This window comes from Paroedura picta, chromosome 1 (genome assembly GCF_049243985.1).
Source record: "Paroedura picta isolate Pp20150507F chromosome 1, Ppicta_v3.0, whole genome shotgun sequence".
NCBI lineage: Eukaryota > Metazoa > Chordata > Lepidosauria > Squamata > Gekkonidae > Paroedura > Paroedura picta.
Genome location: NC_135369.1, coordinates 186,497,164 through 186,525,118, shown reverse-complemented (window position 1 = coordinate 186,525,118; position 27,955 = coordinate 186,497,164). Strand labels below are relative to the sequence as shown.

The 27,955-nt window shown below is 50.6% G+C and overlaps 1 pseudogene across 1 annotated transcript; it reads right to left on the bottom strand.

The window, feature by feature from the left end:
* Window positions 1-254: 254 nt before the first annotated feature.
* LOC143826299 (OTU domain-containing protein 7A-like) lies at window positions 255-18,259 on the bottom strand (annotated as a pseudogene). The gene is made up of 11 exons (XR_013227042.1): window positions 17,910-18,259; window positions 13,253-13,438; window positions 11,927-12,145; window positions 10,374-10,475; window positions 8,336-8,463; window positions 7,892-8,004; window positions 5,943-6,070; window positions 5,359-5,508; window positions 3,497-3,611; window positions 2,880-2,964; window positions 255-1,788 (listed from the first exon to the last, which is right to left on the bottom strand). The product of XR_013227042.1 is annotated as an OTU domain-containing protein 7A-like (transcript).
* Window positions 18,260-27,955: the final 9,696 nt, after the last annotated feature.

Below are 27,955 nucleotides of genomic sequence, written 5' to 3'. Positions count from 1 at the left end.
CTTTTCCCCTATCTTTCTACTACCTGAGTGATGTCAGTGTAAATTCAGGCACCATTAGTATAAATTGGACTACACATATACACAGCACTGACAAAAGGAGTAAACAACCTTTCAGCTTCACCATATGTAAAAAAAGAAAAGAAAAGAAAAAGACACTGACAACATGGAAAACAACAAGCTTTTTATGATAAATTAATACATCCCCCCCAAATCACCCCTGGCGGGGTTAGGGGAACAAACTAGACCTTTCTCCCCATAAATTCCGTTTCTCTTCCTCCTAGGATCCATTGCCACACGCTTGGGTAAGTAAGAAAACGGAGGAAATAAATATTCGTGGGAAGCACTCCACTGTTTTCAATGTCGATGGCCCTTGCTTTCCCGCTCCCTGCGCCTGAGCTCTTCCCTGTAGCAGTAGGAGCAATAGTTTTCGGTCTCGGGTCGGCCGTAAAAGGAGCAGCTTTCCTTCTTGCAGTGGTTCTGCTGGATCAAGTATCTCAGGCAAAGTGGGCTTCCGCCTCAGTTTTTGTCATTGTTCAACCAGGTCTGAGGGGCTTCCTCATTGACGTATTACAAGGTGTCTCTAGCCTCGTTGGCATTAAATCCATTGGTGTATGTCTGCGACTTGTGGTCTGTGGGCATGGCGTAGGTCAGGGATTCTACCGTGTTGACGGTACGGATGCCCGCTAGCCGGGCTGGGCTGTAGCTCTGCGAAGACAATGACTGGTTCTGCTGGGGATAGGTGGCACAGGTCTTCAAGGTGCCGACTACCGGCTTGTAGGTGTCGTCTTGGAAGCACAACAGCTTGGAGTGGACATCATGCAGGTGGATGACGCTTTGCCTCTGGACAGGGGGCGTATGGCTATAGTGGGCGGATACCGGGATATGCCCACTTCTCTTGGGGCTGTTGACAGGCGAAGGAAACGGTGCTGGTGGGGGACTCGAGCGGTCTTTACACTTTAAGGCCAGTTGCGTGGTATGGCTTTGCGGCAGGACGGGTGACACCCTTCCCTGAGGAGATGAGTTCAGCCTCTCTTTCGAGTAGGCCTCTTGCTCCAGCTTCCGGCAAGACATCCCATTGAGCACGGCCTTCTTCTCCGCCTCTTTCCTCTTGTGATCCTGCTTGGCAGTGAAGCACTCCTGAGCGCTGGTCAAGTAATAGCCGATCATTTCCTCATGAAATTAATGCCTGTGGCTGGTCAAGAGGAGGCCAGCAAAAATAAATTTCCAGCAAAAATAAATTTTCGCTCACCTTGCACGGCTGCTCTCAGTATGTTGAGACTCAGCTTGACATCTGTGCTGTACTTCCACGGGTCCGACTGCTTGTCCGAAGGAGATTTAGAGTTCAGTTTTTCTATGGCTGAGATGTTCACCTTCTCTGTGGGAGAAGGAGTGGTCTTTTCCGAAGGAGAGGTGCAAGCCGATTGGCCAGATTCCTCTTTGCTTCCTTTGCGAGACTTGGACTTCTTCTCCTTGACGTTTTCGACAATCTCCCCGTTCTTCCCATTTCCTGAATTTGCTCTGCTCATTTTGCCATGCACAAGTCCTCTGAGACCACCCATATTCCTCTTCAGCTTAATGCCGAGGGTCTTATTCAGGCTTCCGCGCTTGTTCGCAACTGAATTGGCCCGGTTTTTGTCTTTGTCCTTCCTCTGTTTTTCTTTCTCCTTCCCGTTTTTGCCATTATTGCCGTTAGAATTACTACAGATAGAATCCCTGTCAGAATCCATGGAGTCAGCCAGAGACTTCCCCAGCTGACACAGTTGGGGATTCTGGCTGGGCTAGCAGTGCCTATCGGGAGAAGTAAGTAGACAATTAGAAGCGAACGAGTATTCTTAGCCCTGCGGTCATCTCTGGTAAGAATCCCGTTATCTATACCAGGGGTAGTCAACCTGTGGTCTTCCAGATGTTCGTGGACTACAATTCCCATGAGCTCCTGCCAGCAATTGCAGGGAATTGTAGTCCATGAACATCTGGAGGACCACAGGTTGACTACCCCTGATCTACACTCTAGTGGGAGTTCCCTACAGAAAAAAAAAACTAAACCTTCCTCAAGGCCTTCACTACCTCGTCAAAATGTCTTTGGGAAAGTTATGGTCTTGAAATTGTGCCGTGCACAAGAGGTGCTTGGCAGCAGAAGGTCCCTGGGGTCCAATCCCTGGGTTCCCCCGTTAAAAGAACCAGGCAGCAGGTAAATTCCGCGTGGGGATTAACCTCATTCTGAGGCTTTTACACACACACAAGAGAGTGTGTTGGTGGATTATTACAGGTGTGGGATGAGAGGGACTGTGGTACGGTGGGAAAGCATGCAGGGGGTCCCAGGTTCAATCCCTGGCTTAGATAGGCGGATCAGGTAGGAGGGGACAGAAAAGAGCTCCGACTGAGACCCTGGAGAGCAGCAGCATGAATCTGCCTTTGAGGTCGTTCCTGGGCCCTCTGACAGGCGGTGGCTCTCCAGGGTCTCTGGATAAGGCCTTTTATGTCGCCAACCGTCTGACTCTTTTAGGCGGTCTTAAAATGGCATCGGCCCACAGGCCGTGCCACAAAGGGCTGGCTCTAGTGACCCAGAAGGTTAGTTAAAGCAGGGGCAAATGCTGGCAGGGGCTCGTGGGAATTGCAGTCCATGAACATCTGGAGGACCACAGGTTGACGACCCCTGAGTTAGAGGATATCTTAGCAGCCCCACCTCTCCTCCTGTCTCTTTCCCGCCTCTCGAGATGCCACTGCACAGGTTGCAGCACTGGGCCACAGTTTCTCTAGAGCACTAGCTGAGGAAGAGCCCCCTCGTACTGTAAGACCCTGCAGCCCCCTTGGTGAGCCCAGACACCACAGTGGTCTCCCATCTCCCTCCAGAAGCTGATACAGAATAAAGGGGGGGTTACCTGTTTTTCTGATGGTATGCGTATCCAGGTTACGTTCATTTAACTGTGCAGAAAGTTAAGCTTGGCCTCCAGAGAGAGGTTCAAACTAAGAAAGGGAAGGGGGGGGGGAGAGAGAGAGAGAAAGGGAAAGGAAAGACCACATACCACATAATTACTGAAAACAGTACAGCCACACAATGCTTGCGCATGATCAAGAGAAACAGCCACGCGGCATTCTAAGCAAGGCCAACGCTACTGAATCTCCAAAAGGAATAATCTCAGCAAAACAAAATAGGGGGTGGGGAGATTTTCTTGAAACACCCTCGAGTTCCCCAGGGAAGCCAGCCCTGCAGGAGAGCTTGCTGGCATGGGACCCCAACTCACTCCCGTGAGGCACGAGATCTTCGGCACGAGGCTGAAGCACTTGGTTCACGGACGGCTGGGACCGCGTGAGCCATCGGCAGTGCAAGAATTGCCTGTGACTCAAAAACCTCGCTTGTTCTGGGGCTTCTGCTAGGAATGCAGGCTCAGCAATGACCTGGCTGCTGCGTCGAAGGCACCCCCCACCCCCCCGCCGCCTTCAGGCTCAGCGGACGCTGAGGTCTTGAGGGTTTTTAAAGAGAGAAACCAGGTCTTACTTGGCCAGCTTGGTGTTATCACTGTCATCCTTCCCCCATTCCCAGTCTTTCCCGGGATCAACCGCAAAGTGCACAGGCAGTAACTTGTGTTCGGAGTCAGTCAGAGGGATCGCCGCTGAAGGAAAGAAGAGCGGAAAGGAAGAAATCGGTTTAGCTGGAACAGGCTTGACGTACACGGGACGTTGGGGCGAGGGGGGGGGGATTAAGAAAAGGCTCTTGGAGGATACCCAACAATGTTGCACAGCTTCAGGGCACCCACACACGTGGAGTTTGCTGCCAGAGGATGTTGTGATGGCCACAGGAATAAACAGCCTGAAAAGTGATCTATAAAGGACAAATCTATCCGTGACTCCTAGGCATGGGGACTGGGGGGTGGCACTCATCATCGGAAGCCCAGAGCCAAAAGCCAGGCAGCAATGAAACAGTCTCAGCCTCTAGGCCCTGTTCTTGGTCCTCCAGAGGAGCTGGTCTAGGACAGTGATACTCTGTATTCTTGTGCTGGAGTCCTGGCCCTGCTGGTGGACCTCCGGATGGCCCTGGGGTTTGGACCCACTGAGTGGCATAGAGAGTTGGATTAGGTGGGCCTCTGTCCTGACCCAAAACAGCTTCCGTTCTGTTTTTAGGGCTGATCACTATGGACCACTGTCCTGATCTAGCTGGGCTCTTCAGATTTTCAAACCAGAGAAGGCCTCAGACTCTATTTGCTGTTGGCCCTGCAGAGGAACTGGTTGGCCCCTGTGTGAGGCAGGAGGCTGGACTAGATGGACCCTCCCTGGTCTGATCCAGCAGGGCTCTTCTGAGGTTCTTAGGAAGGCCTCAGCCTCTCTGCCCTGTTGTTGGCCCTCAGAGGTTGGCCCCTGGGTGAGGCAGGAGGCTGGACTGGATGGATCCTCCCTGGTCTGATCCAGCAGGGAAATTCTGATGCTTTCATGGTCTTATCAGGTTGTTTGGACCTGACACCTAACTGCCTGCAGCATTCTTAGTGTTCCACTAGATGGCACCAGAGGGTCATGGAAGCCAAAGAAGCAGCACGGCATCCTTTCCTTCGGTCAGGTACTGCAGGTCTCAAACTTTGTCCTGCAGCTCGAAGAACCGCTGCTTTTGCATCATGTCCCAAAGGCTAGAGGGCAGAGAAGGCTGGGGGGCAAATCTCTAACCACATGACATCTTCCCGAGCAAGTTCAAATGGCCCGCGCTGCCTTCTGAGGCGTGAATCACTTGTGGGGCTCAGTTGCATAAAAGACGCAAAGGAAACTCGGCTCGAAACAGAGCCTGGAGGAAGCTTCGCAGGAGAAAGGCGCTGCTTGACCTTTCCCCTTCATGATGCGTGTCGTCGAACACCACCCACAAAGGCCAACCTGCCTTTCCCGGCACCTTTTCCTCTGAAGGGAGAACCCAAACCCACGTGCATAATATACAGACGGTGGAGCTATGTACTGCGGTCCATAGTTTGTCGCAATACCAGACAAAGGGAGTGTGGATTCTCAAAAGCACACACCCTCAGAACCGACTAAAACCACACCCTGTCGTACGGCCTATGCCCACAAAAGCACGCACCCGGAAGCTGATACCTTGAATAACACTCGGTTGGGCTCAAAGGTGCCTCTGGACTCAAAACTTCGTTCCGCTGCTTCAGACCAAGAAGGGGACCTGCCTGAATCCACCGCTGTAAAGACCTCTAGCATGTCCCCCCCTTGCTCTTTTCCGAATGGGGAAACTCTTCCGAACTCTTCTTCTTCTTCTTCATACGTTCCCAGTAGCAACTGTGCCTCCGGCTGAGCTCTGAGCCCATGGTCAGGACAGCCCCTCGGCTGCCGCTCTGCCTCCCCCTCTGCTACGCATTGCTTTCACGTGCCACATACCTTGTTCCTTCGGTTGGTCTTTTTGCTCCATGGAGACGAGAGCTGAGAAGTGTGCTTGATCATAGGTGAGGACCAGGGGAGAGCAGTGGCAACGGTCTGGTGGGACTTCCAGAGGCAAGTAAATACCGCCAAATGGAATCGGCGCAAATGCTGTGAAGAGGGGGGGGGGGGGGAGGGAAGCAACCACCAAGATTTGTTTGAAATAAGCCGCAGAACTAGGTGGCCTCCTGAATGATGACAGTGGTGTTTTTTTAGGTTTCATACCACTGGGGGACTCACTCAGACCCTGGTGACCTAAAACCACAGAGCGCTTCTGATTCTGGCACCCGAATTTTTCACGAGTGAGATTCCTGAAGGAAATTTTCATGAACTAAACCAGCTACGGATGCCTTCGTTAAAGACAATTTCCTGGTCTGCTCGAGACTTACCTGTGCGAAGCTCAGCAATACTCTTTAGGAGTCTTTTCCTCCTTACAAAAGGCTCCCGCAAGGTGCGTTGACGCCCTATACTGAGTAGGGAAGTCCCCACAGCCAAGCACCGGTAAAGCTAACCAATCTGGGCAAACCACGATCCAGCAGGCTTACCTTCCCCTCCTGAGTCTCTCAGCACTGTATCTGCAACCATAACAATTGGCCGTCTTAATATATGTGCTAGGACAAACACATGGAATTCCTCTAGGCTCTCGTACACTGGATCTTCCGAGTTGTCCACTCTGGAAAACCAAGCAATGGGGCATGCAATTCACTGCTTGCTGGTCTCAGTTTCCTGATAGCCCTCCCCAAAGATGTTTGCCATCGTGACTGTACGAATCAGACAAACATCAGAAGCGGCCCCGTAACATCTAGGAGGTGATCCCCCAATTCTGCAGTGCTCAGTTGGCTGCTACTACAGGTGCTTTCTTTTTTAGAAAGAGTATTTTGGCCCACAAAAACTTAATTTTTTTTTTAAAAAGCCCTGACACACAGGTGGCAGCTTAGTCTCGCTCATAATCCGCCGTTTCCTCCTCTTTAAACGGAGTTTGCTTTGAAGCCACTGTACTTTGGGATGTGTCAAGTTTGTTCTGACACCAAAGAAAATGGGCTCATCTATAATTCACAGGCTGATTTGCGAATTCCCTTTCATACCAAGTAAAGGTAAAGGTATCCCCTGTGCAAGCACTGGGTCATGTCTGACCCTTGGGGTGACGCCCTCCAGCGTTTTCATGGCAGATCAATATGGGGTGGTTTGCCAGTGCCTTCCCCAGTCATTACCGTTTACCCCCCAGCAAGCTGGGTACTCATTTTACTGACCTCGGAAGGATGGAAGGCTGAGTCAACCTTGAGCCGGCTGCTGGGATAGAACTCCCAGCCTCATGGGCAGAGCTTTCAGACGGCTGCCTTACCACTCTGCGCCACAAGAGGCTCTTGTTAGTACCAAGTACAGTGAAATAACTGGGAAATGTAATGCATGAGATTTTTTTTTTGGGGGGGGAGATTCATGGCTCCCAACTTGGGGCTCTTACATTTATCTTGAGGCTTCAGATTTTTACCTTGGATCCGGACAAGAGACTGCAGCCCCACCTTACTCTGATATTAAGAGGTATCTCCCCCTTCACGGTACATAGAGAATGCCTTGAACACTCCATTTGTAGGACCACCAAAACAGTGGCTTGGATCCAGGGGAATAAAGCTCCTGTGTCCCAGTTCTGCAGCCCCCCCTCCCCCTTCAAATTTCTACTCTAGGAAAGATCATCTGGGACAGGAGGCGAGAAAAGGGAGGGTCTCAGGATATTTGTGTGTGGGGGGGGGAGGGCATTACCACTTCTCCATCAATGGAATGGCATCTTTGGAGGCTGCTAATGATTCATAAAGCAGGAATAAGGCTAACCTTGTTTGGTTTGGGTCACAGGGCTGTGATACACATGAACACAGCAAGTTCAGACCATGAAACCTCAGCTGTACTTATCACGACAGTATTAGCTTCCTGCCGTTCTACGGAAAACCCCAAGTCAGCTTACACTGGAAAGGATTCTTGAGAACCCGGCTGCCCCTGTCCGGCCCCCTCCGGAACTACAGTCACCAGCATCCTTACCCTCTCCAATAAGAGATGTTTTCTGACAGATTACATGCGATAACTAATCTGGAAAAGTCTGCCGAATGAGGAAGGAAGGCAGACTGTGTCCCTTCCCTAGCGGCTGGTAACGCTCCAGGAGACCGGACTCGGAGCACTGTCGCGTTCGATATTTAAAATATTTATCCGTGCTATGTACGTGTTGGTTTTGATCTTCGGAGACACAAAGTTGTCAAAAGCGACTTCTCTAGAGACAGGAGTTTTTTTGGCAAACACCTCTCCGCACATTTTCTAATTGGGGAGCACCAAGCTGTGCGAAACATGAAGCAAAACAAAACCAAAGGAAGTCTGAGGACAGAATGAGGCTGGGGGAAACGGCTGATAAGGACCTGAATGCAGAATCAGCAGTGTGGATTAGCCACTTCTCCAAAAAGAAAGAAGGGGAGAGGGGGGAAGGAGAACACAGGAGGTTTTGGGGACTTACCCCCCACCCGTGCCTCCGTCTTTGCTGAAGCGAGTGCGTGGTTCGCTGGAAGCCAGCTTGAGAAGTTCGTGCCATTCCCGCTCCCATTCTTCTTCTGTGTACACAAGTCCCAACTAGGGGAGACAAGAGAATGCAGTGTGATTCATTTGCTTAGTTGGCCTGTTTAGCCTCTTCTCCCGTCCCTCCCAGATGAGAGGAAACCTTCTTGGTCTCTGAGCGGTCGCTGGACTCTAATCTAGCTCTCCCGCTGCAGGCTGATGTGGCTTCCCCCTTGAAACTGCCTACCGAGCAGCTGGTGAAGAGACCCTCAAAAGCTTATGCCCCCGACCTCTTGGATTCGAACCCGGCTGTTCCCCTGCAAACCAGCAAGGCCCGATTAACCCTGCGGCCACAGCTGCCAAGGGAAACTCTAGGCAAGGGCTTGCCTCTTGGGGCCAAACCAACCTCCTTGTTTTGTTGCGTCTGCTGCCACCTCCACCTTCTCTTGAGGGCTTCCCTTTCAGCGCCGCTTCTCATCATGGTACAGAGGGCTTTCCGCAGCATGAGGTCCCTGTCATGGAACCCCCACATTCCTAAATGCAGGGGGGGGGAGAGGAAGGAATCACATACAGACACACCCTCTGAGTTAGCGCCACAGATCCAGTGACAGCAGCACTGAAACGGTGCAAAACAGGCAGAGAGACGACTTAAGGCTCGGCGGGTGCCTGGAAGGGCTCTAATTGTCGCCTGTACCTGACGCCCTCTCATTGTTCTAAGCCTTTCTCAAATCATAGCTGTCAGGATTAAACAGGTTAATAGGAGCAACAGTGGAGTCTAAATGGACGGTGAAGAGACCTCTCTTGTAAATTTAAGAAAGGAAGGAGGAAAAACAGAAAGGCTTTTAGCTATCTCCGCCTGGGCTCTCTCGTGGAGCTCCTGCTGGGCCAGGAGGAGCTCAAGGCTCTTGATTTTAGCCTTAGAAACTGCTTGTTCTAATCGGAGGCTTCAAACTGCCTGCAGTCGCTAGAGACTCGCCTAACTCTTTCAAGGATCCCATGGTTTGTTGTCTCCCTACAATGGAGGATCATTGTAAAAAAAATTAAATTAAATAAAAACCCACAAGCGCTAGACCCGGCAGATTTGAATCCTAAAAAAGACGATCAGCGGCAGGCTTACATGTTATAGAAGTTGATTTGGGGAGGGTTTTTTACAGCCCGTTATTTTTATTATTATTTCTTTCCATTATATGCTGCCCTTCCCTACAGTTCTGGAAAGCTCCCATTTAACAGCTGACTCATGGCAACCTGTAGGGCTTTTAAGGCCAGAGAAGTTCAGAGGTGGTTTGCCATGGCCTGCCTCTGCACGGCAAGCCTGGGGGTCCTTTGGGGTCTCCCGTCCAAATCATAGTAGCCAGGGCTCTCCTTTATGGAAATCTTTTTCAAAAAGGGTAACGTTGCGTTATCTCGCCATAATTCTGTGAGACAGATCGCAGCAGAGCACAAGAGATAGATGGGGAATGGAGGCTGAGAGACACTGAGGTTGGGCGAGCAGAGCCCTCGGCTCAACATGACTAGAGGCAGCTGTGCTTTGGCCCGGCAAGCCATCCTGAATAAGCACTCTCTCAACAGCTTATCTGAACATCTTGGGGCCTGATCCGTAACAGCCAGTCCAAGCAACGATTCCAGCTCCTCACTCTTCCCTTGGCCTCCCTTTAGTCAGGTACCAAGTAGGAAGTCATGAGAATGATTAAGAAACATCTATTTACGTTATGATTCTAGTAGTGCTACCTGCAGAGCAGCCCAGCTACACACCTGTAGAGCACAACGTATTTGTTCTTTTCGATTGGCTGGGATTCTTCCACTGTCCTGATGACTGCTTGTATTTCACTGCTCCTCGCTACAGCCCTGTCTTTAGGGGGCCTTGGCACCCAGTCGAGAAGTTTTGCAAAGGGGGCATTCTGAAGATACCATACCCTGATGCAGCATGCGATTGCAGGTCAGTGTTGTCCACCTGTATTCATGGGACCTTTGAACCCTACTTTTCGGACCCTAAAAATCTTTTCGGTTCTTCCTCTGCTCCAAAATATAGATCACATAGAGACACTGCCTGTTTTATTAGAAGGCGAGAGCAGACCTATCACTGTTAGCTGCAAAACAGTTCCATTAAAATTCGGTGAGAATAATATTTGTTTTGATTATATTGCACACGTTATTTATTCATTTTGGTCACTGCCCCGAGCTGCTTGCAGGAGAGTAGTATACAAATATAATAATTATTATAATATTTTTTTTCCACAGCCACTCAAATGAAGTCTACTTTGTCTCAGATTTTAGTGATCTGCTTAAAATTGATAAGAGATGGAACAGGATGAGGTAGGGAGACAGATAAGAACTAGTCGAGCTTTTCTGAAAAGGAGAGGCGGGAAAGAGACATTCAAAATAAGCCAACAAGGAGGGAATATGGGCATTTCCCAGAAGGCTCCTCTGACAGAATGAGGACCTACCAAGGGAAGCAGCATGGAGAAGGCAGTTTCCGTCCCCTGGGGTTGCCAGTGGAAGAAGCTGTTTGCAACCATTACATACTGTGGTCCACCAATTAAGACGACCTGGGGGAGAAAAACAAAGGTGGAAATGCAAAATTACAAAGCCCAAACCAGCCACAGCCCAGCTGTTTCAACCTGTGCTGATTTCAAAGCTTGTCCCATTCTTCAATATCATGCAGCAATAAAGAGTACAATGAATCTACTGGATAGTACAAAAAGACAAGATACGTAATATTTCACAGGTAAGGGGATCTGAAGAAGGGCTGAGTTTCTGTACCCCTCTTTTTACTGCCCAAAGGCGTCTCAAAGTGACTTACAATCACCTTCCCTTCCTTTCCCCCACAACAGACACCCTGTGAAGTGGGCGAGGCTGAGAGAGCTTTGAGAGAACTGGGACTGGCTCAAAGTCACCCAGCTGACTGCATACAAGGGATATACTGGAAAACATTACCCACTGTAAATACCATTTACCCAAACTTGGTAATCTTCAGAAGTATCCCATTAACAGCAGCTGGTAACAGCTCCGTGTCCCTACCCAATTTTATTAAATCTAGATTCGGAGTGGCCCGGGGAAGAATAATTTAAAGAGTGTCAGGCAGCCACTAGGAATGATAAAATTGGAAATAACATGTTCTCATTTTTAGCACCGGTTCCAAACACTTGTGCCCTTAGTTCAGGAACGTAATGTCCAAACTAGTGACTTGCAGGGGAATTCCCTCCAAATTCAAACTGGAAGCCATGAATAATTTGCAGGGAGGGAGGTTTACCAACCATCGTCTGGTGGTTCACCTGTAACAGCATGCCGTGATCTTTGGTGTACGGGAGAAGTAGGGGGCCTGCAGAAGGACCAGTGGGGCAGGATACGCATGCCTGAGGCTTACTAGCCTAATGCAAAGCTCAGGCACTGTGAGAGAACCGAGCCGCCGTGATCTTCAAGGAGATTATTCATGCTGATTTGTCAAATCCATCCCAATCTATGTCTAATCACCAAGGACAGGCCCACATGTGGATAGGCGGCTAATACAGCTGAACATTTCTGAAGCGGAGCATTATATAAAAAGCCTCTTTAATCTCTCTCTCTGCCTAATTAAACCATGTAGATATTCCTCCAGAATTCTACATCGGAGTCCAGTAACGCCTTAGAGAGCAACAAGATTTTTGGAGTCTCCGCTTTTCAAAGCACTAACAACTGGGCCGCTCCAAGGCTTAGTAATACAAGAAAGAGAAATTAAACTCTACCTAACTGTGTACATTTTCATCCCTTTCTTCCCCTTGCCTTGCCTTCTCTTTGCTAAATGGAAAGGACTCCCCTCTTCAGCCACTCTGTGAAGGGAAGATGCCTCCCGCCACTCACCTTGGTCGTTTTACCCACTTCCCGCTCTATGATACCTTGTGTGAGATGAGAGGGATGAAGCTGCATTGTTCCAGAGGATTCAAAACCTTCTGGTGCAAGCTACGAATCCCGGCCATAATTCAAAAGACCAAGTTAGCCAGACGCTCACAGAACTGCTCACCTGCTTGTTCCAAAGCTACCATTGTGGCTTGCTCAACCAAATCGTGTTCAATGAAGCACCTGAAGTCCTCAGTGTAAACACTAAGATCAGGGAGCTGGAACGTGTAGATGGGCATCTCCAATGGGAACTGTTCACTGTTGCATTCGTTGGCCACGTGAGAGCGAGCAAGGGAGACGATTGCTGAGCTGGCATGAGAAATTCCTCTAGAAAGCCTCTTCTCTGTTTGGGAAAAGAAAGAGGAGAGGGGTAAACGTGACCTTGGCGGGGGAAATGATCTCCCATTCTCAGAGCAGACCTGTCAGATTCTCACTCACGCCTACCTCAAAGGGTGCCTGCCGGGAGGAGAGGAAAGGAAGGTGATTGTAAGCCGCTTTGAGACTCCTTTGGGTAGTGAAAAGCGGGGTATAAAACCAACTCTTCTTCACAGCTCATTGTTCAAAAAAGTCCCCATTTTGTTTTCACTTTCCTCTCGTGTACATCAAACCTGTGAAACTTTATTTTCACACCCTCTTCCCTTTCCTAATGCTGAATTTTACCTTTTATTCTCTTTTATTTGTTTATCTAGACTATGTAATTTTTATCAAATAATTATATTATGAATTACCCTTGATCTCGTGATTTTGATATGCCATTAAAGGTTTTTTGAATTTGATTTGAATTTTACCAAAGACTTTTTATTCCTACTGTAAATAAAACCTTGTGGGCTGTAACGGTGCCCCTGGACTCAAACATTGTTCTGCTGCTTCAGCTCAAGATGGCTGGCCACCTGAATCTATCTCAGGAAACTGTGCCGGCCTTTAAGGTGCTTCCCCGACTCAAATGTTGTTCTGCTAATGAGAATGTTCCTTTGGCAGCGAACCAAAGGTGAGGGTGGTGGCCATGTAGCTTATTACTGCTTTGAAGGGCATTTGGAGATTGTATGAGCTGCTGTGAAGGTCAAACAGGGTGGGTGAGGAGGGTAAACAAACAAAAGGCTTTAAGTAAACACGGGAAGCTGCCTTGGTCCATCAAAGTCTGCATCATCGACTCAAGACTGGCAGCAGCTCTGCAGCACTTTGGGAACAAGGTCATTCACCATCACCTGCTGCCTGGTCCTTTTAACTACAGGGGCCAAGCAGATATTCTGTCACTGAGCCCCATATATCCCCTAATAGATCACTGAGGAACTGAGACCACTCTCCTCTGCAAAGGGACACAGGGGATCAGCCGGCCAGCGTGTGGCTGCAGCCCGCCTCTCGAGAGATCCTGCTCCAACTCCAGCTGCTGACCAAACCGCGGCCGTCAGTTGCTTTGCTATCAAAGCTCTGCCGTTCTGAAGCGTGTTACCTTGAGCGATGTCATCCTGACTTTGGAGAGAGGGCCGCTCGGTCTGGTTCCCCTGCTGAGGAGGCTCTCGGTCCTGCTGCTGCCTGGGGTCCTTCCCTTCGTTGAATACCTGGGGGAGGTTCACTGTATGCACCTGCCAGAGCTGTTCATAGTCATTTAGGGCGGCTGACAAATCCCAGTTTTTGCCTGGAAAGAGACCCATTGAGAACAGTGTTAATTCCCCACAGGCATATTAAAAGGACAGCGAGAGGATGGCAGCAACAGACGCGTGAAGACACAAAGGTGCATTTATACTGAATCAGACCCCCTCCCCCAGGTCCGTCAAAGTCAGACTTGTGAACTCAGCCTGGAAGTGGCTCTCCAGGGTCTCCGGCTGAGGTCTTGCATGCCAAGCAGAGGCTCTTCCCCTGAGCCAGGAGTAGTCCTGAGGGTATACCATTCATCATGACAGGTGCCCCAACCAATGAGCGTGCAGTATTTTCTGACCAATGAGAGCTCAGAGGAGGTGGGATTAAGGCGGGTGTAAGGTCCTGCCCACGTGGTCAGGTTGGCCCCTCCCTCTGAAATGGGAGGGGTTGGAATTATGTCTTATTGTAGCCTGAGTCTTGGTTTAATTAAAATAAGCAGATTAATTTTGAATCTTTGATACTGAAAAACCACCCCTGCGGGGCACGTAGGTGTGAGGATTTTACAAGCAGAGTCTCCTAGCACAAGCACCTGAGAGAAAAGCCGATCAGAATGCCCCGTGGATGGTGCTGTATTTTTTATCCTTGTTAATTTCAAAGTATCATAGCCTGTTGGCAGACAGGCAGAATGATTTTAGATCTTTGATGCTAAAAACCAACCCTGCAGGGCGGGCTCTTGTAAGGATTTACAAGAAGAGTCTCCCCTGCAGAAGCACATAGGACGAAAAAGCAATCATGATGTCCCATAGTTGGTACTTGGACATTGCTCAAAGTTTTTATCCTTGTTAATTTCAAAAGTATCATAGCCTGCATAAAATAAGCAGATTAATTTGGGATCTTTGATGCTAAAAAACAAAACAAAAACATCCCACAACAGTGCTGCCTGCTGTACAGTTTTACACATAGGGAGTGCTCTGGGTCTCTAAAGGGGTTCTCTGTGTGGCTGGAAGAAGTCTCAGAGAATGTGCCAAGGGGGCTGGTTGGTGGAGTGTTGTAGCTTGAATCATGGTTTAATTAAAATAAGCAGATTAATTTTGGATCTTTGATGCTAAAAAACCAATCCTGCAGGGTGGGCTCTTGTACAGTTTTATACATAGGGAATGCTCTGGGACTCCAAAGGGGTTCTCTGTGTGACGAAAGCAATCATGATGTCCCAATTTGGTTCTTGGACACAGCCCAAAGTTTTTTATCCTTGTTAATTTCAAACGAATTATAGTTTAATTAAAATAATCAGGTTAATTTTGCATCTTTGATGCTAAAAGCCAACCCTGCAGAGCGGGCTGTTGTACAGTTTTATACATAGGGAATGCTCTGGGACTCCAAAGGGGTTCTCTGTGTGACTGGAAGAAGTTTTAGAGAGTGTGGCAGTAGAATTAAGATCACTGGAAGAGGCTTGTCTGGTTGTCCCAGTAACCAAAGAAGCTTATTTGGTGGTTACATGAAAAAAGGGCCTTTTCAGCGGCAGCCCCACACTTGTGGAACAATCTCCTCTGGGTTGTACACTTGAACCTCCCGCTTTTGGGCCTTACTAGGCAGCTGTTGGCTTTGCTTAGGATTGCATCGGATTAAAGTAGTCCTAAATTGTGGTTTTAAAATTTGCTTTTGTATGTATTTTATGTGATATATTTTATGTATTTTCTTTATATTGTGAATCTCCTTGGTGACCCACCCTCCAAAAATAAATCAGTCAACTCAGAGGCCCTCACATCGTTGACTGTATACAGCCAGTTGCTTTCAGGCTCTGTGTATCAGGGGGGAAAGGCCTGCCACTTTGAAATTAACAAGAATAAAAAACTTCCTGTTGGTCAGTTTTAAGAGTGCACTCAGAAATTCCTATATTCTATTCCACGAATGATCAGATATCCCCCCACGATAGAAGAAAAAAACCCATTAGTCATACCCCACCCTTCTACTAATCACATCGAAACACACTCGCTGGACACCCAAGTTCCAGCAAGCCACAATCAACACTCCCTGATGTTTTGAGGGAAGGGGGGCGGAGCCTAACCAGCCTTTTCCTTTCTGACATATGTGAGCTATTCAGTAGGCAAACTGGCTGAGCAATTCCTTAGAAAGCCAGATCATACAGGCTGAGAGCTATGTGTTTGAACAGAAATATACATTCATCCTGACTCTGCAGTAGATATACTGGTGTGGTTTCCATGGGGGCAGTGGGTTCTGCAGTAGCAGAAAGCACCCTGGATGCCTTCCCTCTTTCCCATTTGAAAGGCGGTCCCCAGCCAGAGCCCCACACGCTCATTAGCACGTTTAAATGCTGGTAGCATGCACCCTCCTGGAGCTCCAAAAAAACCCTTCCTAGCACCCCTGGCACACTCTCTGAGACTTTTCCAGCCACACAGAGAACCCCTTTGGAGTCCCAGAGCATTCCCTATGTATAAAACTGTACAACAGCCCACTCTGCAGGGCTGGCTTTTAGCATCAAAGATCCAAAATTAACCTGATTATTTTAATTAAACTATAATACGTTTGAAATTAACAAGGATAAAAAACTTTGGGCTGTGTCCAAGAACCAAACTGGGACATCATGACTGCTTTTCACCCTATGTGCTTCTGCAGGGAGACTCTTCTTGTAAATACTTACAAGAGCCCACCCTGCAGGATTGGTTTTTTAGCATCAAAGATCCAAAAGTGTGTGATGCTGGTAGCAACTGACTATTTGTCTTGTTGACTTGCACACAGAGCTAACTTCTGTCACAGCACAGTCAAATGGGGGTGGGGGGAAACAAAAATGAAATAAAATAAAATAAAAAACCCTCCTCTCCGATGTTTAAACATAGCTTCAAAGAGAAATCTTTGGATCAATGGTATCATTAAGGTTTGCTGCTATAGAGCTGATGTTAATTTCATACCTGTCAAGAAGCAGCACAAGAGATCCGTCAAGTTTTCCTTCCATAGCCAAAAATGGGGCCAATTATAAATCTTACGGCTTATTTGGCCTGCATCCTGCATAACAGGATGGGAAACGGATTCTTGTGCTGAGTGGGTAAGCCTAAAAAAACCATAGCACTGGTACATGGATGGGAGAAAGACTGCGGTAAAGAGTACTTCCCATAATTGTGCCTGGAGTAGGGACTAGCTCAAGGAAGGAGAATGACACAGATTCTCTCTGCTTGGAAGAACTGGGCCACATCTTTATTGATTATTGGGGGGATAAGGTGCCCTCTCCACCCTGGGAGCACTGAAACCTGGAGCCAGGCTTGTGGTTCTGAGAGAATAACAGTTCTCACGCATGACAGATTGGGCTAGTTTTGAAGGCACCCCCAGGTTGGCCACCTTGGTGGGATTCACTAAGAAATGCACCATAGTGACTTAATTTCTACTACTGTCTTATGCTGACCTGGCAAAATGTTATCTTTTTGCATTTTCTTCAAAATTAATCCTCCCTTTACAGTATATATTGTTTCCCCCCTTCTTTTAATCTTACTTGTTCAACTTTTTGAGTTTTGTTTACAAACGATGTCATTATCCTACTCAACTGGAATCCTGCTCACACTGTGGTGTAGACGACAAACTCCCAAAATACTTCTAGGCTAATTTAATCACCATCAGCACTCACAAATGCTCTCCCCGCAGGTGGCCATCTCCCACACAAATTCTATCTGCAAAACTGTACTATCCCAGAGACTCTTCTGCGGAACCTCGGCTGGCAATACAAAGCCTGACAGAAACCATATGAGAGAGAAAAATATTTTAAAACGCTTTTCCACCAGCCCTATGGTTGAGGCCTAAAACAACGCTGAGTAGAGCTGGCCTGCCTATCAAAGTCCCATTTGGGGCTGGTGAGACTCCTCTGTTGTTGTTAGGTGCAAAGTCGTGTCCACCCCATGGGCAATGATCCTCCAGGCCTTCCTGTCCTCTACCATTCCCCAGAGTCCATTTAAGTTTGCACCGACTGCTTCAGTAACTCCACCCAGCCACCGCATTCTCTGTCATCCCCTTCTTCTTTTGCCCTTGATCGCTCCCAGCATTAGGCTCTTCTCCAGCATTAGACTCCTCTACTGCCTCCTAATTCATCATGGGTCACAGGGCACAAAGGCACTCTCCTCAATAAACACCATGGCCATAAACAAGAGACAGAATGAATAAAAATGGGCCCCAACATACTAAGAGGTTCTCTTCAATAAGTCTCACTGCAATAAACCAGAGGGCCGATCCGACCCAGCCGAGTAAGAAACACCTTTGAAATTTTCGAATGAGACTTCGCTGAAATACAAGGTCTGCTCTACAATACCCTCAAAGAACGGGGGGGGGGGGGGAATCTAAACCTAGATAAAAGAAACATTTTTGCTGAGCCCCAAGGGATAGAAGGCAGCATAAGAACCCGAAGTCACCCTTCCTAAATGAATCCAGATCATGCTGATTTTTTAAAATTCTGTGCCACAGGCTTAATAGTAGAACAGAGGGCATCTTCACAAGACAGGAGGGAAAGGCTTTAAAGTTTGTGAGCTTACCTTCTAACAAGTCTCTCGCCAGACCCGGTTCTGCCCCCGTGGACCGAACAAAGTCTGACAGGACCGCATCTAGTTGTGCTGCCAGAAGTGCAGCAGGGTCAGGACAGGACCCATCGCAACTGCTGCTGTTTTGCCCAGAGCGCCCTGGTGGCTTTCTGTTGTCTTCTGTAGGTTGGTGAATTGGTGAAATCTTGTTCACCACAGAAAAGGGTCTCCCCAACTTTCTGTAGAGCCATAGCGCTAGAATCAGAAGTATAGCCGCTACAAGGAGAACACCAACTGTTATCCCCAATGCAATTCCCAGTTGAATGCTGCCCATATTCACGCAGTGAAAAAGGCAGTCCGCTATCAACCAACAGCCTTGAGGGACTGATCCTGTTTACAGTAGCCCTCGACGACCTGCCACCCTCGCCTTCCAGCATCACAATCAAGTTCAGAGGTGAAATGACACGTCACAATGCGGCAGTTGATGGCAAAGGCAGCCAATCAGGAAGGGCCTGGGGGACACATCCACCCGCTCAAGGTTCTTTCCTGAGAGTCACCTGCAGATGTCGAGAACCACATCTTCCCTTGGTTTCCTCAGAAACCTCATGAAGGGCTGGTGGGAAATAACCCGTTCTTTTAACCAGAGCTATATGGCTCCTTACTAGAACTGCCAACCTCCAAGTTGGGCCTGAAGTTCTTCCAGGATTGCGGCTAATGCCCAGACCACAGAGGTAAGTTCCCCTGGAGAAAATGGTAGATCAGGAGGGTGGACTTTAGAGGCTCCGCCCCAATATCTCCAGGAATTTCCCAACCCAGAGTTGGCAACCTTACCACTGTCATTGCCTCCAAGACATTATGTATCCAGAATCATGTTCGGAGTCTGAGATCCAATTTGGTGTTGAGAGCCAGCTTGGTATAAAGGCTAAGAGCGGTGGCTTTTAACCTGGCAAGCCCACTCCTCCGCGTGCAGCCAGCTGGGCGACCTTGGGCCAGTCACAGTCCTAACAGGGCTGTTCTCAGATCAGTTCTCTTAGAGCTCTTCCACCCCACCTACCTCCAAGGGTGTCTGTTGTGGGGAGAGGAAGGGAAGGCACTTTGAGACTCCTTTGAGTAGTGACAAGTGGTGTATAAAATTCTTCTTCTAACACCCTTTATTGCCTACTTATTAAGCATGTGTCACTTAGAATCTGTACACCGCCCCTGGCGCCTCGGGCGGGCGCCACGGACTAAATAAAACAGTAAGGGGTTCTGGGGCGGGATGTGTCCGGGATGAGGAAGGGTCCAGATTGGACCCTTCCTCATGACAGACAACTGGAGGGACCAATCGGCAGGCGCTTCGCGCCTGCCGATTGGTCCCTCCGATTCCCAGCCCCAGCAACTGCGAGCCGCGCGCAGCGCAGCTCGCAGTTGCTCCCGGCCTGACGCGGTGAGAGGCAGGCCGGCCCCCAAGGGAGCCGCCGACGCAAACACAAGACTCCAGCCGCCGAGAAGCTGCAGAGAAAAAAAAAACACCCCCAGAGGAGCATTTCGCGGCTCCAAGCCGGCGCCCACGAGAGCCAGCAGAAAAAAAAACTCCTGTAGGAGCCCTTCCAAGCTCCAAGCCGCCACGCCCACGAGAGCCAGCAGAAAAACATTAACCCTGTAGGAGCCTTTCGCAGCTCCAAGCCGGCACGCCCACGAGAGCCAGCAGAAAAAAAAAAACCCTGGAGGAGCCTTTCGCAGCTCCAAGCCGCCACGCCCACGAGAGCCAGCAGAAAAACATTAACCCTGGAGGAGCCTTTCGCAGCTCCAAGCCGGCACGCCCACGAGAGCCAGCAGAAAAAAAAAAACCCTGGAGGAGCCTTTCGCCGCTTCAAGCTGGCGCCCTGGGAGCCCCTGCAGCCGCCCACAGCACAGCTGCTGGGTGCTCCCTGCCCTCATGGCCCCAGAACACAATGGAGCCGCCGGGAAAGCCGCAGAACAACAAAAATATGCAGAGGAGCCGCCGTCCGCCTCCTCTTTCAGGTAGCCTGTCCCTCGCTCTGTCCCTCGCCTGCCGCTCGCTCTGGTCCCCACCTGCTAGCGCCCATTGTCTTCTTCATACAATGGGCTTTTTTACTAGTCATAGAATAATAGAATAACAGAGATGGAAGGGTCATCTAGTCCAACCCCCTGCACTATGCAGGACACTCACATCCCAAACTCTCACCTACTGTCACCTGCCACCCCCTTGTGTCTTAACAGAATCAGCCTCTCCGTCTAGAAGTCCAATTATAACCCAGCGTCCGTTTAAAAATTTCCAAAGATAGAAAACCCACCACCTCCCGAGGAAGCCTGTTCCACTGACAAACCGTTCTAATTGTCAGGAACTTCTTCCGGATATTTAGATGGAATTTCTTTTGAATTAATTTCATCCCAATTGCTCTGGTCTGTCCCACTGGGGCAAGAGAGAACAATTCTGCTCCATCCTCTACATGGCAGCCTTTAAAATACTTGAAGATGGTTCTCAGATCCCCTCTCAGTTGCCTCCTCTCCAGGCTAAACAGACCAAGCTCCCCCAACCTTTCTTCATTAGTCTTGGTCTCCAAACCCTCACCCTCTTTGTTGCCCTCCTCTGGACATGTTCCAGTTTGTCAACATCCCTTTTCAGCTGGGGTGCCCAAAACTGAACACAGGACTCCAAGTGAGGCTGAACCAGAGCAGATTAAAGCGGTACCATCACCTTCTGTGATCTGGACACGATACTCCATTTGATACAGCCCAAAGTCCCATTTGCCTTTTTAGCCACTGAATCACATGCTGACTCATGTTCAATGTATGGTCTACTAAGACTCCTAGATCCTTTTCACACATGCTACTGCCAAGACAAGTCTCCCCCATCTTATATTGGTGTATTTAGTTTTTCCTACCTAAATGCAGAACTTGACATTTCTCCTTATTGAACTTTATTTTATTCTGTTTAGCCCACTTCTCGAGCCTGTCAAGATCAACCTGTATTCTGTAGCTGTCTTCAGCTGTGTTTGCTACCCCTCCCAGTTCAGTATCATCTGCAAATTTAATAAGTATCCGTTTTAATACCTCATTCACTTCATTATGGTGGTGGAAAGGGTTTTCACGGCAAGAGATATTCAGAGATGGCTTCCCAAGCCACCCTGGGCTTCTTCCTCGGAGGTCTCCCATCCAAGTACAAACCAGGGCCGACCTTGCTTAGCTTCCGAGATCTGACAAGATGGGGCTAGCCTGGGACATTTATTAAATTGATAAGACTGCCCCTCTCGGCACAGCCATCTCCATTATGGCTGTACAAAATTTTAGCACCCTATCCTTCAAGCATATATACCAAGCCTCGAAGGAGCAAAGTGGCCTAGCACACAAATATTACTCCTTTATGGTTCAGGGTGATTTTCTGACTGCCTCAGAACAGAGGTTCTGTGACAACAATAAAACAACTGTAAAATTATACATCACCCCAAAATTTAAAAAAACAGCTTGGTTTGAGCCCAATAGCACCTTAGAGACGAACAGGGTTTTCAGAGCTGTCAAACCTCAAAGCTCCATTCACTGGAAAGAGCTGAATCTTGAAAGCTCCTGTGCTAAAACCCTTTTTGGTCTCCAAGACAGTACTGAGGGTATACCATTCATCATGACAGGTGCCCCAGCCAATGAGCGTGCAGTATTTTCTGATCAATGAGAGCTCATATGAGGCGGGACTAAGACGGGTGTAAGGTCCTGCCCACGTGGTCAGGTTGGCCCCTCCCTCTGAAATGGGAGGGATTGGAATTATGTCTTATTGTAGCCTGAGGGCCATTTCGCACAGAGCTCAAAGTGGCTATATGGTTGCCGTTTGTGAAATTGCTACTTTAACTAGCGAAAATCGCCCGTAACGCACAGCTGCGGTTTTTACGGAATTTGGCACTTTCACTTCTCGCCAGTTTCGTAACCCACAGGCTTCCGGTCTCCGTCTTATCGCCACAAAGGAGGTCCCTTTTTAGCGCTTCTGGCCTCCCGTGGCCGTCAATCAAACTGCAGGGACACCTTTGACCTCCACCCTAAAGCCGAATTTGTTGGGGTTCCCTTTTTTTAAAAAAAAACCCGAAAACCCCGTAGCAACGCATCATCGTCAAATCATTGGCGCCGTTGGAACGGGTTTTCTACTGTTTTCTATGAACCAGAGGTTGATGCATTGATATGTTTGATTGGTTAATCCCCGCCCACAGTACACGCCCTCAGGTTACCTGCTTATATGCACCTAGGCAGACACGTGGTCGGCCTCACTCTTTGTTTGCGTAGCCTACTGCCCGCAGCACAGGTTAACGTTGCAATGGAGAGGATTATTTTTCAATTGTTGGCTCAGATGCTTGCGGTAGTCCAGCGTATCCATACCATCGTGCGGCATAGGAGGGCTGCTATCGAGGACTACCGACAACGTATGGCCGGAACGATGACCACCAGTAGAAGACGTTCTCTAAGGGCAACCATCGTGGCTAAGAAGCACTGGCAAGCTCTGGCAGAGGTCCGGTTCCCCAGACAGTTCTGGGTGGACGAAAGATCCTCTGACTGGTGGGAAAATTTTGTGTGGTCTCGCTGGGATGATGACCACTGGACATGTGGACAGCATAGGGGGGAAATCTCTCTCACGCCATGAATTTGGGTGTCAATTTTTTTTAAAGTCAGCTAGTTCTCTATCACAAGAGCCTCTTGTGGCGCAGAGAGCCTCTTGTGGCGCAGAGTGGTAAGGCAGCCGTCTGAAAGCTTTGCCCATGAGGCTGGGAGTTCAATCCCAGCAGCCGGCTCAAGGTCGACTCAGCCTTCCATCCTTCCGAGGTCGGTAAAATGAGTACCCAGCTTGCTGGGGGGTAAAACGGTAATGACTGGGGAAGGCACTGGCAAACCACCCCGTATTGAGTCTGCCATGAAAACGCTAGAGGGCGTCACCCCAAGGGTCAGACATGACTCGGTGCTTGCACAGGGGATACCTTTACCTTTAACTTTAGTTCTCTATACAATGATGCTAGAGAAAGGCAGCAGGGAAAGAGGAAGACCCAACATGGGGCTGACAAAAGTAAAGGAAACCATGCCCCCCCGTTGGCATGACCTGAGCGAGGACAACAATTTGTCAGGCGCACGAAAGGCGCACGAAAGCAGGTGGTGCAAACCGGGCCGGTGGCTCTTTAAATATGATGCCCTAACACCACTGCCACAATACCCTCAAAGAACGGGAGGGGGGGATCTAAACCTAGATAAAAGAAACATTTTTGCTGAGCCCCAAGGGATAGAAGGCAGCATAAGAACCCGAAGTCACCCTTCCTAAATGAATCCAGATCTTGCTGATTTTTTAAAATTCTGTGCCACAGGCTTAATAGTAGAACAGAGGGCATCTTCACAAGACAGGAGGGAAAGGCTTTAAAGTTTGTGAGCTTACCTTCTAGCAAGTCTCTCGCCAGACCCGGTTCTGCCCCCGTGGACCGAACAAAGTCTGACAGGACCGCACCTAGTTGTGCTGCCAGAAGTGCAGCAGGGTCAGGACAGGACCAGAGGCTACGAGACATCCATCTGTTAAAAGAAGGGGGAAAATACAATAGGTCTATAGAAAACCACTGAAAGATGCTAGGCGGCCGCATGCTGAACATGGAATAGACAATAAAACTGAAGTTTATGATGATCTATTCAAAAACTTTCCTTGGACAGTCACGAAGGCTACTCTATGGCTAGCTGAAGACCCCCCCACCGCCCCATTTCACAAAAACTAGACCCACATTCTGTACCCTCCACCCCATTTATTGATCCTTTGTCCTCTGCTGAAAACATAAAGTCTCGTCTTCTTTACCAAAGGTGCCCTCTTACCTGCCAAAAGAACCACCACGTGAAATACATTCCAAGTTTGCCTCATCCTCTGGAATAGGACAGCCAGGGCTTGGATGGTTCGCCACTTCCTCTGGCATGTCACAGCAGAAACTTGAATGTGATTTCACATTTTCCTCCTCTGGGGTATAAGGATCTTTAAGTCTGCTCTGCTGTAAAGTACATTCAGACCCATCGCAACTGCTGCTGTTTTGCCCAGAGCGCCCTGGCGGCTTTCTGTTGTCTTCTGCAGTTTGAATTGGTGAAATCTTGTTCACCACAGAAAAGGGTCTCCCCAACTTTCTATAGAGCCATAGTGCTAGAATCGCAAGTATAGCCGCTACAAGGAGAACACCAAATGCTAACCCCAATGCAATTCTCAGTTGAATGCTGCCCATATTCCAGTTGACTTGCAGGTGGCAACTTTACCAGTATCGACACAAACCCAGCTTTTGGCAAGAAAATGGCCACAGCCGTTTATTACCCCCAGAACCCTCCAGCCGGAGGGTTGGCCCGAATGCAGGAAAGGGAGCCTTCCTTTGCCAGCCGTCCAGCTGACCAACTTAACTGCGGCGCTCCGGTTCCACGCCTCTCTCCCAGCCGGGAGGATGGGACGCCTTCCGCCGCGGAATCCTTGGGAAGCGACCTCGAAGGACCCAATGGGCGTCCGCCTCCATCAGGTCCCCGATTCGCTTGGCCCCGGGCCCCTGGCCTCCCAGCCGGGTAGGCCGCGCCCGGTTATGGCCGGTCTCATTAATGAGACCCCCCCTTTTCCGGGGAGTCCCGAGTGCAAACGGGCTCCCCGCCAAAAGGCTCCCTTCCTGGCATAACCCGCCACTGAACGGGGACTTCGTGTCCCTGTTCCCGCCAACCCTCAGACAAAACTTGTAACAAAACTGTCCGAATGCTGGACAACCATAAATCACAACCCCGTTCGGAAAGGTGGACCCCGTCAGCCCGGTACAACAGCAGGGAACAAAAAGTAATGTCAGGGTAAGGAATGACTGCACCCCCCAAAGCCAACGTTATCTTCTTTGCGTCCTTGTTCGCCTTCTGCTTGGCCCAGTTAACCCAATCCAGCCTTACGGCATCTCGCCAGGCCAGCCGGTCCAGCATCTCGGACCAAAGCAGTATGGTGGTCGGAAGGCGCTGCCTCAGGATCGTCAAGTCCTCAGAGATGGCTGCACTCAGCTGACGTCCGGTCATGGCTGGCAGATCGTTCTCACCCAGATGAACCACCAGGACGTCCGGCACGCCATTCCGATGCATGTCATCTGCCACGACCCGCAGCAAAGAGGACCACCGCAGCCCACGGCGCCCGGCCCAGGTGATTCTGCCAACTGAGGCCCAGATCCGTCCCCCAGCTGGATGAAGCAGCATGCTGTCCGGCCCAGTACGGGATGCTATGGCCCGCCACCACGACACTCGCCGCTGCTGACGGAACACCTGTGAAAAAATTACGTCAAACAGCGTGTTGAGGGCGAATGTATGACTTGTAGGCCCTCGACCGCCACCTCCCCCTTTGCTGAATGGCTCCTGGTGACTCGCTCGCCAGGAAAGCTTCGGTGGCAGCTCCTATCCTGAAGGAGTGGCCCCCGTACACGGTGGGCTGGAGGCCCGCCGACTGCAGACAAAACCTGAGTACAGCCACCAGCTGGTACCGGGACAAGCAGGTGCCGTCCTCATTCAAGAATAAGGCCCCCGGCAACTGCGGCCCGGCTGTGAGATACTGAGCCATGGTCTGACGCGGGCAGTCCTCCGATCCGTCTAGGGCGGGCAGATGCACATGGCACCCCCTGCCCCTTTGATTGCACTTCGAGCGCCGGATCATGCACTGGATGCCGGAGCCCACCAGTTCATCGTCTGTAACCAGCAGGCCCACTGAGGCCCGGGCCGAACGGGACTGGGCCACCAATTCCCCCAGGCGCAGGGCCCCGTAAAATGCTAGCGTGAACGCTGCCCGAAACAGCACGCCCTCGTACTCCGAACTGGCCACGGTGGGCAACTGCTCAAGCAACTGGAACAGCACCGCCCTGGTGAGGGGGCGTCGTGGATCCGGGGTTGCCCAAGCCATGCGCCCCCACCCCTTGACGGCTTGTCTGGCCAGGAACGACCGTCCGGGATCCCAGGAGCCCATGGCCTTCGAACAGAAAGACAGCCCAGCCAGGGTGACCCGCATGGTCCGGTGAGAAAGTCCCCACTCCTTAAGATGGGCTAGGAAGCGGAGCAGCATATCCTTCTTCATGGGCCACGCCCATCGGGACCCGGCTCGCCGAGCATGAAGTCCATGAAGTCAGCGGACACCCTGCGGTAAGCGCTCTGCGTGGATGCCGCCAGCGAGGACATGACACCGTCGACGATTAAGCGGTGCCAAGCTGCCACAGGTCTGGCGGGCACACCTCCGGGTCCGCGGTCACCACAGGGGTAAGCCGACGAAATCTCTCGACCTGAAACCGAGAGAGAGCATCGGCCAGGTCATTGGTAACCCCAGGGACGTGCCGAGCGCGAAAGGAGATGTTGTGCGACAAGCAGGTCAAAATGAACTCCCGGACGAGGCGCATCAGCCTTGCCAACTGGGAGGACTGCCTGTTAACTATTTGCACCACTGCCTGGTTGTCGTACAGGAACACCACCCGCCGGTTCCCAAAGTGGGGGGCCCAGAGGCGCACCGCCACCAGAATGGGAAAAAATTCCAGAAATGTCATGTCGTGGAGGACCTCCGCCGTCCAGGCGTCTGGCCACCGCTCAGCGCACCACATCCCATTGAAGTACACCCCGAACACGCACCCCTCCGGCGGCATCGGATTGCACCTGCAGCCGGTCCCGTGGGGCGTATGGCGTTTGCCAAATAGCCGCACCATTAAACCCCTCCAAAAACCGTTCCCACACCCTGAGGTCATCCCTGATGGCCCGGGTGATACGCAGGCGATGGAACGGGCAAGACAACCCCCTGGTCTCATGTGACAGTCTAAAGCAAAACGCCCTCCCGGGGGATACCACCCTACAGGCGAAGTTCAGGTGCCCCAACAGAACCTGGATCTCGCGCAACGTGCACTTCCGCCTGGAAAGGACGCCCTTTAACAGCGCGCACAGGGAGGCCAGCTTGTCCGCCGGCAAGCTGGAAGTCCCCGCGACGGTATCCAACTGAACCCCCAAAAACGTGAGCCTGGTGGTGGGACCCTCCGTCTTGTCCGCGGCCAAAGGCACCCCCAGCTCGGCCATGACCTGCTGAAATGCCCGCAACCTGGCGGCACAGAGATCAGTGCCCCTGGGGCCCACCAGAAGGAAATCGTCCAGTTAGTGGGCCAGCTCCTGAAACTGCCCGCGGGACCGTGCCGCCCACTCCAAAAAGGAGCTAAATGTCTCGAAAGCCGCACAGGCAATGGAGCACCCCATAGGCATGGCTTTGTCCACGTACCATTCCTCGTGGAACCGGAAACCCAGGAGGCAAAAATCATCCGGATGGACAGGCAGAAGCCGGAAGGCCGACTGCATGTCACACTTTGCGAGCAACGTGCCCCGGCCACACTTGCAGACCATAGCCACCGCTTCATCGAATGGCGTATACTTCACGGAGCAAAGCTCCGCAGGGATAAAGTCGTTAACCGACCCGCCTCTAGGATATGATAGATGCTGGATGAGGCGGAATTCCCCCGGCGCCCGCTTTGGCACTACGCCAAGGGGGGAGACCCGCAAGTTCGGAAGCGGCAGGGACCCGAACGGGCCGGCGATCCGGCCAGCCGCACATTCCTTCGCAACCTTGGCCGCCACCACCTTGGGCTAATCCCGAGCAGACCGCAGGTTGCCGCTTGTAGTCGCCACCCGCTCTCCGGTGAACGGGATCCGAAAACCTTGGGTGAACACGGCAGCCAAGTATGCAGCAGCTGTCCTGTTTGGATAGTGTACCAGCCAGGCTAACAAAACTGGCACCTTAACCGGAGTTGGAGCCAGCGAGCCAAGGTCCTAGCCGAGGTCACCCGGATTTTGGGGCGGCGGAAGGTGCAGGAGGGCCCGATCCCCCGTTCTTTCTCCCGGAGGATCGGGCCCCTCGAAAGGGCTGGGACGTCGAGGGCTGGGAACAAGACGCCATAGTGTGAGCACCACCGCAAGTCTCGCACCGGTGCTCAAACCGACACTTCCGGCGCTTGCAACCAGGCCGGCCAACTTCTTTGTAGGACCTGAGGAACCGGGCTTCACTTGTTCCTTCCACTGCCATGCGCTGGGACCCACCTGCATGATCC